A 13,582-nucleotide genomic window follows, 5' to 3' on the forward strand; every position below is an offset into this window, starting at 1 on the left:
GTTGCTCATGTGGGTGCTGCTAGGCTGCCCTCAAACAGCAAAACCAGGATAAAACTACAGTCTTGTTTCCACTAAGCAACATTACATGTTCTTACTTCCTCCTCTTTTCAAGGGGAAAAAAAAAAAAAAAAAAAAGAGCATGCCTCCTGCTAATAGATCTCACTGCTGAAAACAAGAGCAAAGCTGCTGGGCACGATACTAAATGAGTTGAGAAGCATGTTCCCTTCCTCAGGTCCTTCATGTAAGCCTGTGGTTCCAGCCCTCCTACCCCAGTTTCTACAAATAAGAAAAGACAACAAGAACATATTCCTGTTAATACCTTGCATAAAGCACATTTCATTCTTTCAATGCTTTTACCAATGAACAATCCCAAGAGGCACAGAAATTTCAAAATTTCTACCAGGCAACTGTTTTACTTACAAACTCTTCCTTACACCAACTACCAAGCCTACTTTGCTCAAAATAGTTAAGACCTTGGGTCAAGGAGACAGTGGCATTAGCACTCAACAGAAAATGTGCTTCTCTACACTAAAATAGCCACTTAAGCAAGAATGTGGAAATGATTTATCTTGCAATGTTTGAAGTTGGATCTTCACCTCAGCTATGTCATGACTGCACAATCAGTCAGAGAAAGACTGTTACACTTTCATACAAAGAAAAGGGTATTCGGCTCTTCACTATGAGTATCTAACAAATGTTACCTTTTAGAAAATAAGAAAAAGCATAAATATTAGCTAGTGGAAACATTCACATTTATAACATAGGAGTTAGAGACCTTCAGTGTTCCAGTGCCCAAATATAAATCTCAGTGTTTAATAACAGTAAGGTAATGTAATTTCACTGAAAGATGTTTCATTTAAATAACATGATATTTGCAATCCTAAATATTGCACTGCTACATTAATGAGGATAATCATAAAAAAATTCAAACTGAAAATAAAAAATGAAGCTTATTAATGAAGTCTTGTAAAGGAAATCAGATTTTTGAGGCAAGAAAACTGCCAGATAAGCTTGATTTGAGATTCACTAATGCTGCTTGTACATTCTCCATTCCTTACCAGTTATACAACCTATAGGCATTTTAAAATAGAAGACTCTTAGAGACTTTTGAATAATAATATTGACAATGCTTATATATACACATAACATAATTAGGATCTGATAAAGCAATCAGATGGACTTCTGGAAAGTCCAATAAAATTACAAAATTATGCACCTGTAAGAATTCTTTTATTATTATTTTTAATCAAAGTGTCTACTTTTCAGTGGCATAATTACCTTTAGAAATCCCCTTAAAACAATAAAGCTGCTAACAGCATATGTCCTTGTAAAGAGTGAAATTCAGATGGCCTTTGGGTGCCCAGTATTTCAAGGTTTCAGTGGTTATTCAGAGAAGTGACATAGTAATTCAGATGATATGACAATAGGCACATTCCTAACCTGTACATACAAAAGGTTGGGTGCATACATTCTGCACTTGAATTGCAGTATTTTTACAAGAACTCACAGTATTCTTTATTTTAGTAATACAGACACGGAAAGAAAGGTCTATATTCTACAACTGAGGATGGCACAGGATTTCTTTTCAGAACCAAAAGACTTGTGCACACACAAGTGAAACAACTTTGAAAAGGTCAAACTGGAAATGAAATTCTTTGCCTTTTCATCACCATTGTATGAATTTAGGAAAAAGACACTTAGAAAGAATTGGCATTATAACTGAAATAATACTTTCCTAGAACACTATAGACAATTACATATGTTTATATCACTTAGAGAGATCTCTTTATTCATGTTTGTGTTTTGAATAACATAACTGCCTTTAAAGTGAGCGTATCAGAGAAAGTACTAATGGAAAGACATGGAAGGAGATGAATGCATGGATGAAAGAGGAAACTCCTCTCTAAAGGCATAGAAACTATGTCAGAGGACTAGACCTGAGTTCTAGGTGGAGTACAACAGAAGAAAATAATCAGCAATTCAACTAATAAAAAAAAAAAAAAAAAAAAAGGAAAAAGGAAAAATGTTTGGCACAAAAAATCACTAGCCATGTCCCACTCACTGTCCCCCACGCACAGTATTTGGATAGGTCATGGATGAGTATTTGGATAGGCCATGAGGAATTGGATGAAGGATATGACTTTTGCGAAAAATCGTCTGTTTTGTTTTTCCTGGAAAGATGAAGTAAACAAGTGCTGCAGAAGGCAAACTGTCTTCTTTCCATAATTGTGTGCCAAAGCCCATTCAAAATATAGCCTCAGAACACAAGACCACTGACTGTGCAAAAGCACAAATAAAATCCCTCATACTATTACTGTAGAGCTTTATTTCATTTAAAAAATATATATATATAATAAAAAAATAACTTAGCAAGAGTATTGGAATAGGCTGACCAGAGAAGTGTTTCAGTCACCATCCCTGGAGGTCTTTAAAAGACATTTAGATGTAGAGCTTAGTGATATGGTTTAGTGGAGGACTGGTTAGTGTTAGGTCAGAGGTTGGACTCTGTGATCTTGGAGGTCTCTTCCAATCTAGAAGATTCTGTGATTCACTCTATGCCAGTCAATAAAACAGCACTTAAGATACTGAGAAGTGCCTACAGTGTGATTGTATATGATGCACCGCTTTAGCTTATGATAAACTTTTAAACCAAACTAAATAACATCTTTCCTATACTCAATCTGCAGTTTTAGAAGGTTATTTTAAATGAGCTTAAAACAGGTAACTCCTCAACTTAAACTAAATATCATCTGGTTTAAGTCAAAAAAAAAAAAAAAAAGCTTGTTGAGGTTTTTAAAAAAAGTGGTTTAAAAATTACCTCTAAAATACAATTGATGCATTTTTTCTCTTTAAATTTATTATTAGGGCAGTTACACTTCTCAAAACTATTGTTCAATATTCCCTGTAGTTAAAGAATGCTTCATCTATGCAGTACTATCAATTTGACATGCATGCCTAAACTAGTTTCTGGCTGCAGGTACTATTAGATGGTGAAGATCCCTTTTCTACATGTCTTCCATACGGCTCCAGTTGTTTTCGTGAAGAGACTGGCAGGAATTAATTCAGTATTTCCTTTACACACAGATGATTAGAAAAGTCAAATGTTTACTCAAATGAAATAACCTGCTAAAATTCTTCACTGCATTAAAAAAAAAAAAAAAAAAAAAAAGATTTTGGAGGGGCAACAGAACCTGCAAGTCACGTCCTTCTGGGACTTCCATACTTCCATGTAACATAACCATACAACTTGCTTATACTGCAGCTCACTCAATTAAATAGCATTGAAAAGACATAGATTCTGATGGACTACAGAATTATAACTGGATAATTCACAGCAATAGCTCATCTATAGGTATATAGAAGTTGCCACATGAAATAAACTGGCTATTGTATCTGGTCACATATGTATCTGCCTCACTGCCCGAGGCAATGCAATTCCTGATGCTTCAATGGGAGTTGTAAGAAGTCCAGTCTATCTTCACTGTTTTTATTATTATTTCAACTGATAAAATTTACTGTAATTAACAGCATATAGATTGCCTACATGTTAGCAGAAATGTTACCTCAAAGCCTTTCAAGATCTCGCTGCCAGTAGCTAGTGATTGCAAAGCTGAGCACTCAAGCTGACATTATCATCAACCATATTTGACACAGTTCGATTCTTCTTGTGCATGCACACATATTATGAATATATACAAGGCTTATTCAGAAAGCCTTGCTTTTTTCTAAGAAGAATGTTAATAAAAAATAACTTATATCAACTACACCAAAAAAGAAGTGTGGTTTTTTTCCCTCTTTGAAAAGCTCTGGTACTCTCAAAGACAACTGTGTCTCAATAGAAAAGTATTATTTGTGTCAGCAGTACACTGCTTTTTTTCAAGAAAATCTACCCACATTTACTCACAGTATATTAATTTCTGAAAAACTGTAGTTTGCCCTGCTCCTCTAATATACTAGCATACATGCCTCCCCCTCCCGTCAAAACCAAACTAATCACATAAAGGCCAGTTACAACAGTTCTATACTATGACAGCAGCAAGTATCAAAAATAGTGTGCCACTTTCACACACAGGGAAATTGACACAGGCTAGTCTTGCCAGTTCCATTCTTTCCAACAAGAGCACACTTCCATCCCCACATAACTCAGGCATGCTGTCTCAAGTGTTTGTGAAGCTACCTATTAAACAGAGAAGTGGAAAAAAGCCTATGGCTTAAAAAAATAATAATAATAATTCCCCAAGTTCATTAACCCTGGTCAAGCTCAAGCAAGGGGATGATATGGAAGTGGGAACAAGCAGACAAGGGACAGCTGGACTCCCCTGTGACAGCATCAATTAAGAGAGTTTTTATCAAACAAGTGTGAGAGCAGGGAAACGCTCTCTTACACTCTTTGTGAGCCTGCAAAACATCCAAGCTGCACACAAGTACCAGTCCTCTGGCTCTCGTACAGAGGAAAAAGTCCATGCACAGACAAAAAAAAATAGCACCTGGGATAAGGAGTCTGGTGAAACTGGAGCAGGAAGGAAGAACAGAACATGCAGCTGGATGCGGAAACTGGTTAGGCAAGGAACTCAGGAACAGAAATAACAAGAATAGGACTGAAAAAGATGGGAACACAGAATATGGAATTAGAGAAGTGGGAGCTAAAAGAGAAGAAAGACAAACATTTGTAGAGCAGGGAGACATGAATGGTACGACTGCTGCGTTTGCTTACTGAGATGTTAAGAACTGCACTGAGAAGCAGAAGTGGAATAAGGCAGAAGGAACAAGGATCAAGTTTGACATAACACGAGTCTGATCAAGTTACTGTGTTCTGGCTCACAACAAAAATGAAAATAACCAAATACACCATTATTAAGATGTGTGCACCTACTCATGAAAACAACAGATGTTTTCTCCACTGGTGCTGCTCCATTGAGGGTGACAATCAGCTGCTATCGTAGTGCTCAACTAGAAGAACATCCATAGAAATTCAACCATGTGTCATTTTGCCCATTTTCTCAGCTTGCTATCTTAAAAATATAAAATAATAAATACAAAAGCAAGAAAAGTACAAGAATATCAAGATTACAACTTGAAGTCATAAATTAGTCCTGAAGATAGTTGTGAAATATTTTCTGACAAATTCCCTAAATTCAGTAACTGCAGTCTGCTGCACACAGTAAAGGGGATGGCTCTAGCTTTACACCTTACTAGAACAAAAAGCTTGATAAAAATCAATAATTACACTGTTCAGCTATAATTTAGCAGTGCATCTCAGAGAAGATAGTATCTTCTAACACGTTAGTGGAACATTAGTCCAGTACTTACCCTTTAAAAAAGAGATAACATCTTCCCATTGCAACATCTATGCAAACCAGGGATTTTCACAGAAATTTTCACTGCATTTATATTATATGTACTCTACAAACTAAACGCACACAGTATGCACTGAAAAACATTTAAATGCATTAAAAAGCTACATCTGTAAGCATAAACCAAGAAAAGCATAAGCCAGAGAAGTTAAAAAAGAAATACTGAGTTAGTCCAACCACCACCCAGTGATAAAACCCAAGGACTGTGATGAAATCAAGTCTAACAAACGAAATAAGTGTAGGACAAGGAAATTACATATCTATAGGTAGTTTGCCAAAAAAATTAAATTAAAAAATGCTAACCTCAGAGGCCATTACTTAAAACTAGTCCTACAATAGATGTCTGAAAGATATTAAACTTCCCATTATAAGTGATAACTATCACCACATGAAATCCTAGGACTCACTATAGCATCATTTAGCAACACTGCCCTGACCATGAGAAACAGACAGATCAGACCCACCAACACTAGACCCACATGACATCACCATAATATCCAGCTTTGATTAAGCCTTGAGAAACATCTGGAATACAAAACATTTCTGCTGTTATCCATTCCCTGTATACATTTTTAGTACCTATCCTTTTCACTTTAAAAAAAAAAAAAAAAAAACACTTTGCTTTTTTTCCCCCCAAATAAAAGAAATCTGGCTCAACCAGTCAAGACAATCTTTTGCAACAACTGAGCCCGTGACCAGAACAACAGCTAACAGTAATGCCTGAAACAGCCCAACACTGTTACAACTTATCAACAGACTGATAAGATAACACTCTATGCCTGCCTTTCCCTAGAAGACAGATTTCAAGTTAAAGTCTGAACCAAAAACAGAAGCTGCATTCTCTCGGCTGTGCTTTTTTCTTTTCGGCTGCATGAGCTCAGAACAAGAGCAGTTTCAAACCAGGCCATTTAAGCTAACTTTGAGGGAGAAGAGGAAAAAAGCAATTAGAATGTCCCAAATTATATAAAAAGATGTCAGATAGACATTTCCTTATTGTAACTTATTACAGTTAAGAAAAAAGGAAAGAATGAAAGTTAGTAAAATATAAACAAATAAACATGATTTTATTTCAAAATACTTTCAATGTATTTTCTTCTTAACCATTAATAACAGACTAAGGCAGCTTGTCACGGAAAATACCTACAGTTTAAAGCAGACAAGTTCCAAGCTAGAAATCAGAAACAACATTTAACTGCTCAGTGCTGCATGGAGATAGGATTCCAGGCAATGTCTAGAACCGTCTAGCACATTTGTTCCATTAAACAACGTACTTTCAGACACCCTATTGTACTACATCCTGTGAACAAATAGCATCCTCTCAGCATAAATCTGACATTCCTGTTTAGCACTGACCAATGATTAAACAAAACTGAAGAGATTCACATAATTGTTGCTGTTGGAAAGGATCTCTTCAGGTCAGCTTGTCCAAACCCTCTGCTTCATCTGCAGGCTACCCAGGACCGTGTCTAGTCAGGATTTAAATATCTCCACACACATAGACCTCACAAATACTCTGAGCAACTTACTCCTGTTTAAGAGCCCTCATGGTAAAATAATTATTTTCTTATGATCAGATGGAATTTCATGGGTTTTGTGTCCATCGTCTCATGTCTTGTCAGTAGGCACTACTGAGGAGAGTCTGGCTCCCTCACCTTCACTCCTACCCATAAAGTACAAGTGATGAGATCCCTGAGCCTCGCCTTCTCCAGATTGAACAGCCCCAGTTTTCTCATCCTTTCTTAATATGAAATACTCCATCTTCATGGCTCTGGCACCCAACTTTCTCTCTTGTACTGGGTAACCCAGAATTGGACACAGTACAGCAGGCATAGCTTCACTGGTGTCAAGTAGAGTAGGAGGATGTCTCCCTTGACACGTGGGAAGCACTCTTCTGAACACACCCCATGACACTGTTGGCCTCTTTTGCCACACAGGCATGCTGCTGGCTCATGGCTAGCTAGGTGTCCACCAGCACCCCGAGGTCCTTCTCAGTACAGCCGCCTCCCAGCCAGTTGGCCCCCAGCACATACTGGTGCCTGGGAGTACTCCTCCCCAGACGCAGGACTCAGCACTTTGTTCACTTTGAATGTCAGCACAAGCCTTTGGCCTATCAGCCACTCCTCCCAGTTCTGTATCATCTGCAAACTTGCTGAGGGTACACCCTGACCCACCCTCCAGATCATTAAATGAAGATGCTGAACAATATTTGAAGCTGCAGAGTCTCAGAGAAGATAAAGTCAATCTCTTTCTCATCTTCTCCAATGCAGCCTGCTGACTCCTGCCACACACAGCTCTTTCACCTGGTGGCACAGCTCCTCAGTAACTGCACACTAAAAGTGCTTGATCCTGCCCAATTAGGGGCCAGGTAGAACAAAGGCTGCAGGCACTCTTTAATCAAGGACAGCTGACAGTTTGTTAGACGCTGCTAGAGCTATCCTTACCTCAGCCCCACCTATCTGCAGCAGAGGTGCCTCAGAGGGCTCCCAAAGCACCCAGAAGCTGCCTCTGTTCGCTGTGCTCTGAGCCTGCCGCTCATACAGGCCTCCCCCAGCACAGGCGAAAGGCCAGGCAGGGTGCTTTCTGTTTCTACTAGTACACCAAGGTTAAAAAATAAAAAAAAAATAGAAATAAGTGGTTTACCACAGCTTTGCTAGCATGCGGATAAACTGCATAGCACTTGATTTTCATCAAGAATTTACCTCACACTCCTTAGCAAAATTCTTCCCCTAGGAGAAATATAATCATCGTTTTCACTTCTCGACCCCCAGAGAATTTGATGTGGAATTACAAAAAATAAAAGGCTCCAATATAAAATCAAGCAGGTTCTAGCTTATCAAATAAGCTTTATAAGGCTTTTTAAAGCCTTTTCATTTCCACGGGAGAGAACGTTACCTACATTTTTCCAACTGACTGTTAATGTACTATTCTACAGATCTTTTGATCAGACGCATTTTCACTTCTCACTGTGCGTTAGATATGTTCTGTGTGTTTACCCAGAAAACATTTAAAGACAATATTAAATGGTAACTGCTGTTTTATCTGTTAAGTTCACATAGCTCTGAAATAACATGCACATTCTAAACTTTTATTTTATTTTTTTTACACCCTGAAAAAGCCTACTGCTAAAGAGGCACACTCACAATCATCAAAGCACCCAATCCACCTACTTGCCCAGGCCGTGGCCCTGTGGGAGTAGCGTCCATGATGACCAAGGAAACAACCTGCTCGTCACATTAACACATAGCCAGGTCCTTGACTAAAAGAAAGAGTCCAACAACCAATTTTTTCCCCTTTAAAGGGTAAATAAATAAATATCTGGTCATAGAGAAGCAGTTCTATAGATAAGACTTTTACAAAAACATCTCCATTCATTATCTTCACTGCTCACTTCAGAGTTCGCTCTCCCAAACAGGCCTTGCCTTTACAAGAGACCGCACAATTCAGATCGACATTGCTGAAACCTTGAGAAAATCCTAAATGAGCAGGTAGTGTCATTATTTAAGAATGACAGGTGATTCTCTACGGTTAAAGAACATTGCTGAGCACTGCAATTCAAAAATGACTCCAAAAGTTGGGTGGAGCAACAGGGCCTCCCCAACAGCAAACAGCCACAGCTTTTATGTGCCTTCTGCAAAATACTCTGCTTTTTTATATGTGCCACCAAGAAATTTGAGCCTTCCTCATATTTCAATGCAGTGCACTACAAGCCTGCAGATATGCACCAAACTAAACGGAAAACAAATGACAAAGATTTGTTATTTTTCTAGACTCCAAACTATAAGATCATACTGGTAAGTTTGAATATTTCATTGTCGCGTATCTAAAATCAAATCAGGACATTACACAATATAAGAAACCAGAAGGCTCTTTATGAGGCATACAGTCCATCTACTTTCCTTTCTTTCCCACCTCCTTGCACATCATTCCTGTAACAATATGTATATTTAGAGAAAGAACTCCATGTTATTTCTAGATTTTGCAAGCTAACAATTTACAATACATTTTCTAATCTTTTGATTTTGTTCACTGATGGGAGAGGGGGGACCCTCTGTTTTATTTGTGTCCTTTCTGGCGGAGAAATAATAAAAAAAAAAAAAAAGAACAGCTCTTTGAGAAGCTTGTGCCAGCTTCATTGTCAAGACAAAGGTCACTGCATTCCTATTCATGATGACCTACAACTGTACCCATTTAAAGACTTCATTATGCTACATTAGAAGGAACTCTTTCTCAGAGGTTTTCATTTAGCTTCATTGTGAGAAGAACAAAACATGCAAGCATCAGAATATGGTGGTAAAAACAGTAAAACTGATGATTTTAGTTACCAACTGTCTTACTTCATTTGCCATCCACTCTTAAGATGCTATTTGTGAAGGATGATTTCCAGAACCATGTAAAACAAAATATGAAACTACTTTTACCCTAGAGTGCATCTCCAGACTCCAAAGTAAATAAACAATCAAATTCAGCATACCTACTCAAAATGGATTAAAATCTCTCCAAAATCCAACATCTCTCAGGTTGAGAAATTGGTTTAGACTTCATCTCCTTAGAGTAATATCAAATAAGACTATGATAGAAGTAAAACTAGAAAGAAGTTTTAACTATGAATGCTCAGGAAATACACTTTTAAATCACCCACACCTTTCATACAGATTTAACTCTACACTAAAATCACCAAGTATTACCACGCCTAGTTACAAGGTTTCACAGACCAATTAAACAAACTGTTTCACGATGTAATTTGACCAACCTTATAAAAGTTGACAAGTTTCTTAAGCTACACAGCTTAAATATTTTTAGTAACACACTTTCATTGATTTTCTGAATAATCCTTTGGACTGAAGTTGGCCAGACCCAAGATAACAGACTTGCACAGATTTCTGCTTTTCATTTTCAGAAAGCGAACCAGTAATTGGAAATGGCAGGTCTTTGAAAATAAAATAAGTATTAAAAATAAATAAATAAATAAGAAACAGAGCTTGCTGCATTGTTACACTTGAGCATCATTACTGACCACAGACAAGCTGCAAGTGCAAAGCCATGTTCTCTCTACTGAGATTACATGACTGCTTGCCCCTTAGAACACAGGGCCACAAGATCCTACGGAACGTGTTATTCCATATAACCTGACCACATTCCAGGTAGACAGTTAACTAATACAAAATAACTGCCCTCTTCAGTTGCATAAGCTACTCCTTATTGGTCTCATTTTCCAGTATGACCAAGCACTTTTAAAGTTAACCCACTTTTCATCGTAGAGAACCATTTCATTTAATGGATACGAATATCCATAGGCATATTTTACCCATGCTACATTAAAGTTCCTCAGCAGAATATGCGAGATGTTTTACTACACACCTATATATTTTCCTATTACAGGAAAACAAATTAAAGTGATTCAAATCCTTGTCACTCAAGTTGCATATGGACTTCTTTGTAAAGACTACTCTTCAAAACAGGTCTTTGTCTGCTTTTATGTCCACTCATCTCAGGGAACAACCTCCCATCTTTGAGACTTTTTCCCCCTCCAGAAAAAAAATACTCAGGATCTTTGATCAGTCTGAACTATCCTTACCACTGACAATACAGTTTCTGGCCTTATGCCAGCACCCAGGCACATCGGGATCCAGTCAAGACTCTAGCCTCCTATGCAGTGAGGACAGAGCAGAGAAGTACACGCTGTGAAGAGAAATTAAGGGATTAAAAATAATCTGTCTTCTAGCCTTTGAGCAACATCAAAATGAAATCTTTTTTTGCAAAAAGGGCAAAGTACAGTTATTTTGCAAACAACAACACTGGAAAATTCTGAATGGCAATAACCTACCTTTAGCAGGTTTTTAGCATTGAAGGTAGCACATGCACTACTGCAGAATATCTGGCACATGCTGCAGCTCCTGCATAATAACCATTTCATGCCTCGTTAGTTCACAGAATGTTTTGATATTTGTAGCACTAAAGAGACAATTTAAAAAACATTTTAAGGTAAGTTAAAGTATATTAAAATAATTACAGAAATGTATAGTTAAGTTAGTTCTTCTTTCATTTTTTAGTCTGGCCATACAACACTTTATTAAATTTAACATCAAATATACAAAGCATCTTTCAGGTGTACTTTCATAACACTACTTAGGATAGCCTTCAGTTTTAAAATTGCAAAATCCACTAGAAATAAAAACAAAACATTAAAACATACCAGTATGTAAACGCAGTAGCATGCTATATAGATAAATTTACATTACTATCAAGATTATAAATCAAGCATTAGAAATTAAAAAATACCAGCACTAAATCTTCCATTAATCCTCAATTCACCCCATCTTGTATTTGCATTATTGACAGACTGATTACATGATGGCACAGTATTTTTTCCCAGCAACTCTCTGTTGCTGTTTATATCCACAACAAATAGGATGACAACTCTCCGAAAATGAAGCAGGACTGTGTTTCACGAGGCTGCTCTCTACAGAACCTGGTTTCCCTGGATGCTGGATTTACAGTGAATACAACAGAAGGGAAAGAACAGATTTAGGCTTCTGAACATCACCGTAGAGAATTAAAACTCCCCCATGACTCTGTCCTATAGCTTCTACTTGATTCTAGACATTCAGCTACTCCACATTTACTAAGCTGGTAACTATTCCTCAATCTATCTCTACACAGGGTTTGAAACAGCAGGGGTCTTACAGAAGGAATTCACCTCCAATCAATGTCAAAGAAATGAAATTCCACTACCTATCCCTTCAGGTCATAGGTGTCAAACAAACTGGGCATCAAAAAGTAAATTTTAAGCATCAGTGTCTATAAAATATATATATATATATAATTAAATTATTGGTATGGGGATATGAAAAAAAAATTGTTCTTTTGTGATGTCTCCCTGTGTTAGGAAAGAATGCTAAAAACAAATGGGTTTTAGCTGCCAGTGAAAAAGGGGACAAGAAACATGTTTTGAACAACATAGATAAATTGTATTAGTATTTCATAGCTATTAACTCAGTGAAGAGGTTATACCCTGGGTTCCAAATACTACACAAAATACTAGGCTTTATTTTCTTATGTGCTTGTACAAACAAACAAGCACAAAAATCACTTCAGAAGAACATTAAAAGTGAAGACTACAGTTATGTAAGCCAGAAAGCAAACTTCAGTATGCGGAAATGTGCAACATATGCCCCAAGATACACAGACACTATTTGAACTTACATAGCCAATAGTTGTAATGGTCCCATCTGTTATGCAGGAGGGGTCACCTTCAGAGATGTAGCCACCCAACTTTTAAGTATCTGAGTGTAAATGCGTTTCCAACGAGTTTTAAGTAAATGTAATCGTGTTTTCAAGAACAGTCGGTGACTCAAAGGAGTCTAGGTTGGTTGGGTGTCCCTAAACCCAACCTCCAACATGGATGTTGCTAACAGGGTGGGGTACAGGGGGGGTGTGCTCATTTGTTTTTAAAAAGGGGTGAAAAGGCCAGTGGAACAAGCAAGTTTTCTTCCTTAATTTTGTTTCCAGAAACATATGCAGAAGATAGGGTGAGAAAGATAGTGCGTGGAGCGTGAGACAGACTAAGCCTGGAAAATTCCAGACCAAATGGTTAAAGTCAGTAGTCAGAAAGGGCTGAAAACAGGATCTTCCATTTTAAAGTGACCAGACTCCTTTCAACACATAATACATTAAAAAAAAAAAAAAAAAAAAAAAAAAAAAAAGAGAGAGAGAACTCTAGCAGCTTAAGCATTTGCACATGTATCTTCTCAGGCATAAGGAACATCTCCAGAGTTGCACCTGTGACTTCACATGCACAATACTGATTTCTAGTCAGTGGGAAAGAAAAGCAGAGGCATCATTCAGACACATTGTTGTCAAACATACCTAAGGCAGAGAAAGAAAAACAAAAAACAAAAAAACAGCCAGACCAAAACCAAAACAACACTAATGGAATACATAGTATTATTACAAAATCTTCAAGGTTTCCATGATGCATGGGGCTGCCTTTTTTCTAGTACACAAACCTGAAATTGTAGTATCCCACCACATTTTCCCATTTTTCAATCCCCTTTTATTCCACCAATTTCTTATTCTAAAAATTTCGCCCACTACCCACAAAGGCTGCATCTGATCTGGCTAATTTGAGAACTACTGCAAATTTTAGCCAGCTCTTCTAGCTTATCTGCAGGCATGTTAGCCATGTAATTTTAGTGTCTTGGAGCATACTGAAACACATTCACAATTCA

This window comes from Netta rufina (genome assembly GCF_964035555.1).
Source record: "Netta rufina genome assembly, chromosome: 8".
Lineage (NCBI taxonomy): Eukaryota > Metazoa > Chordata > Aves > Anseriformes > Anatidae > Netta > Netta rufina.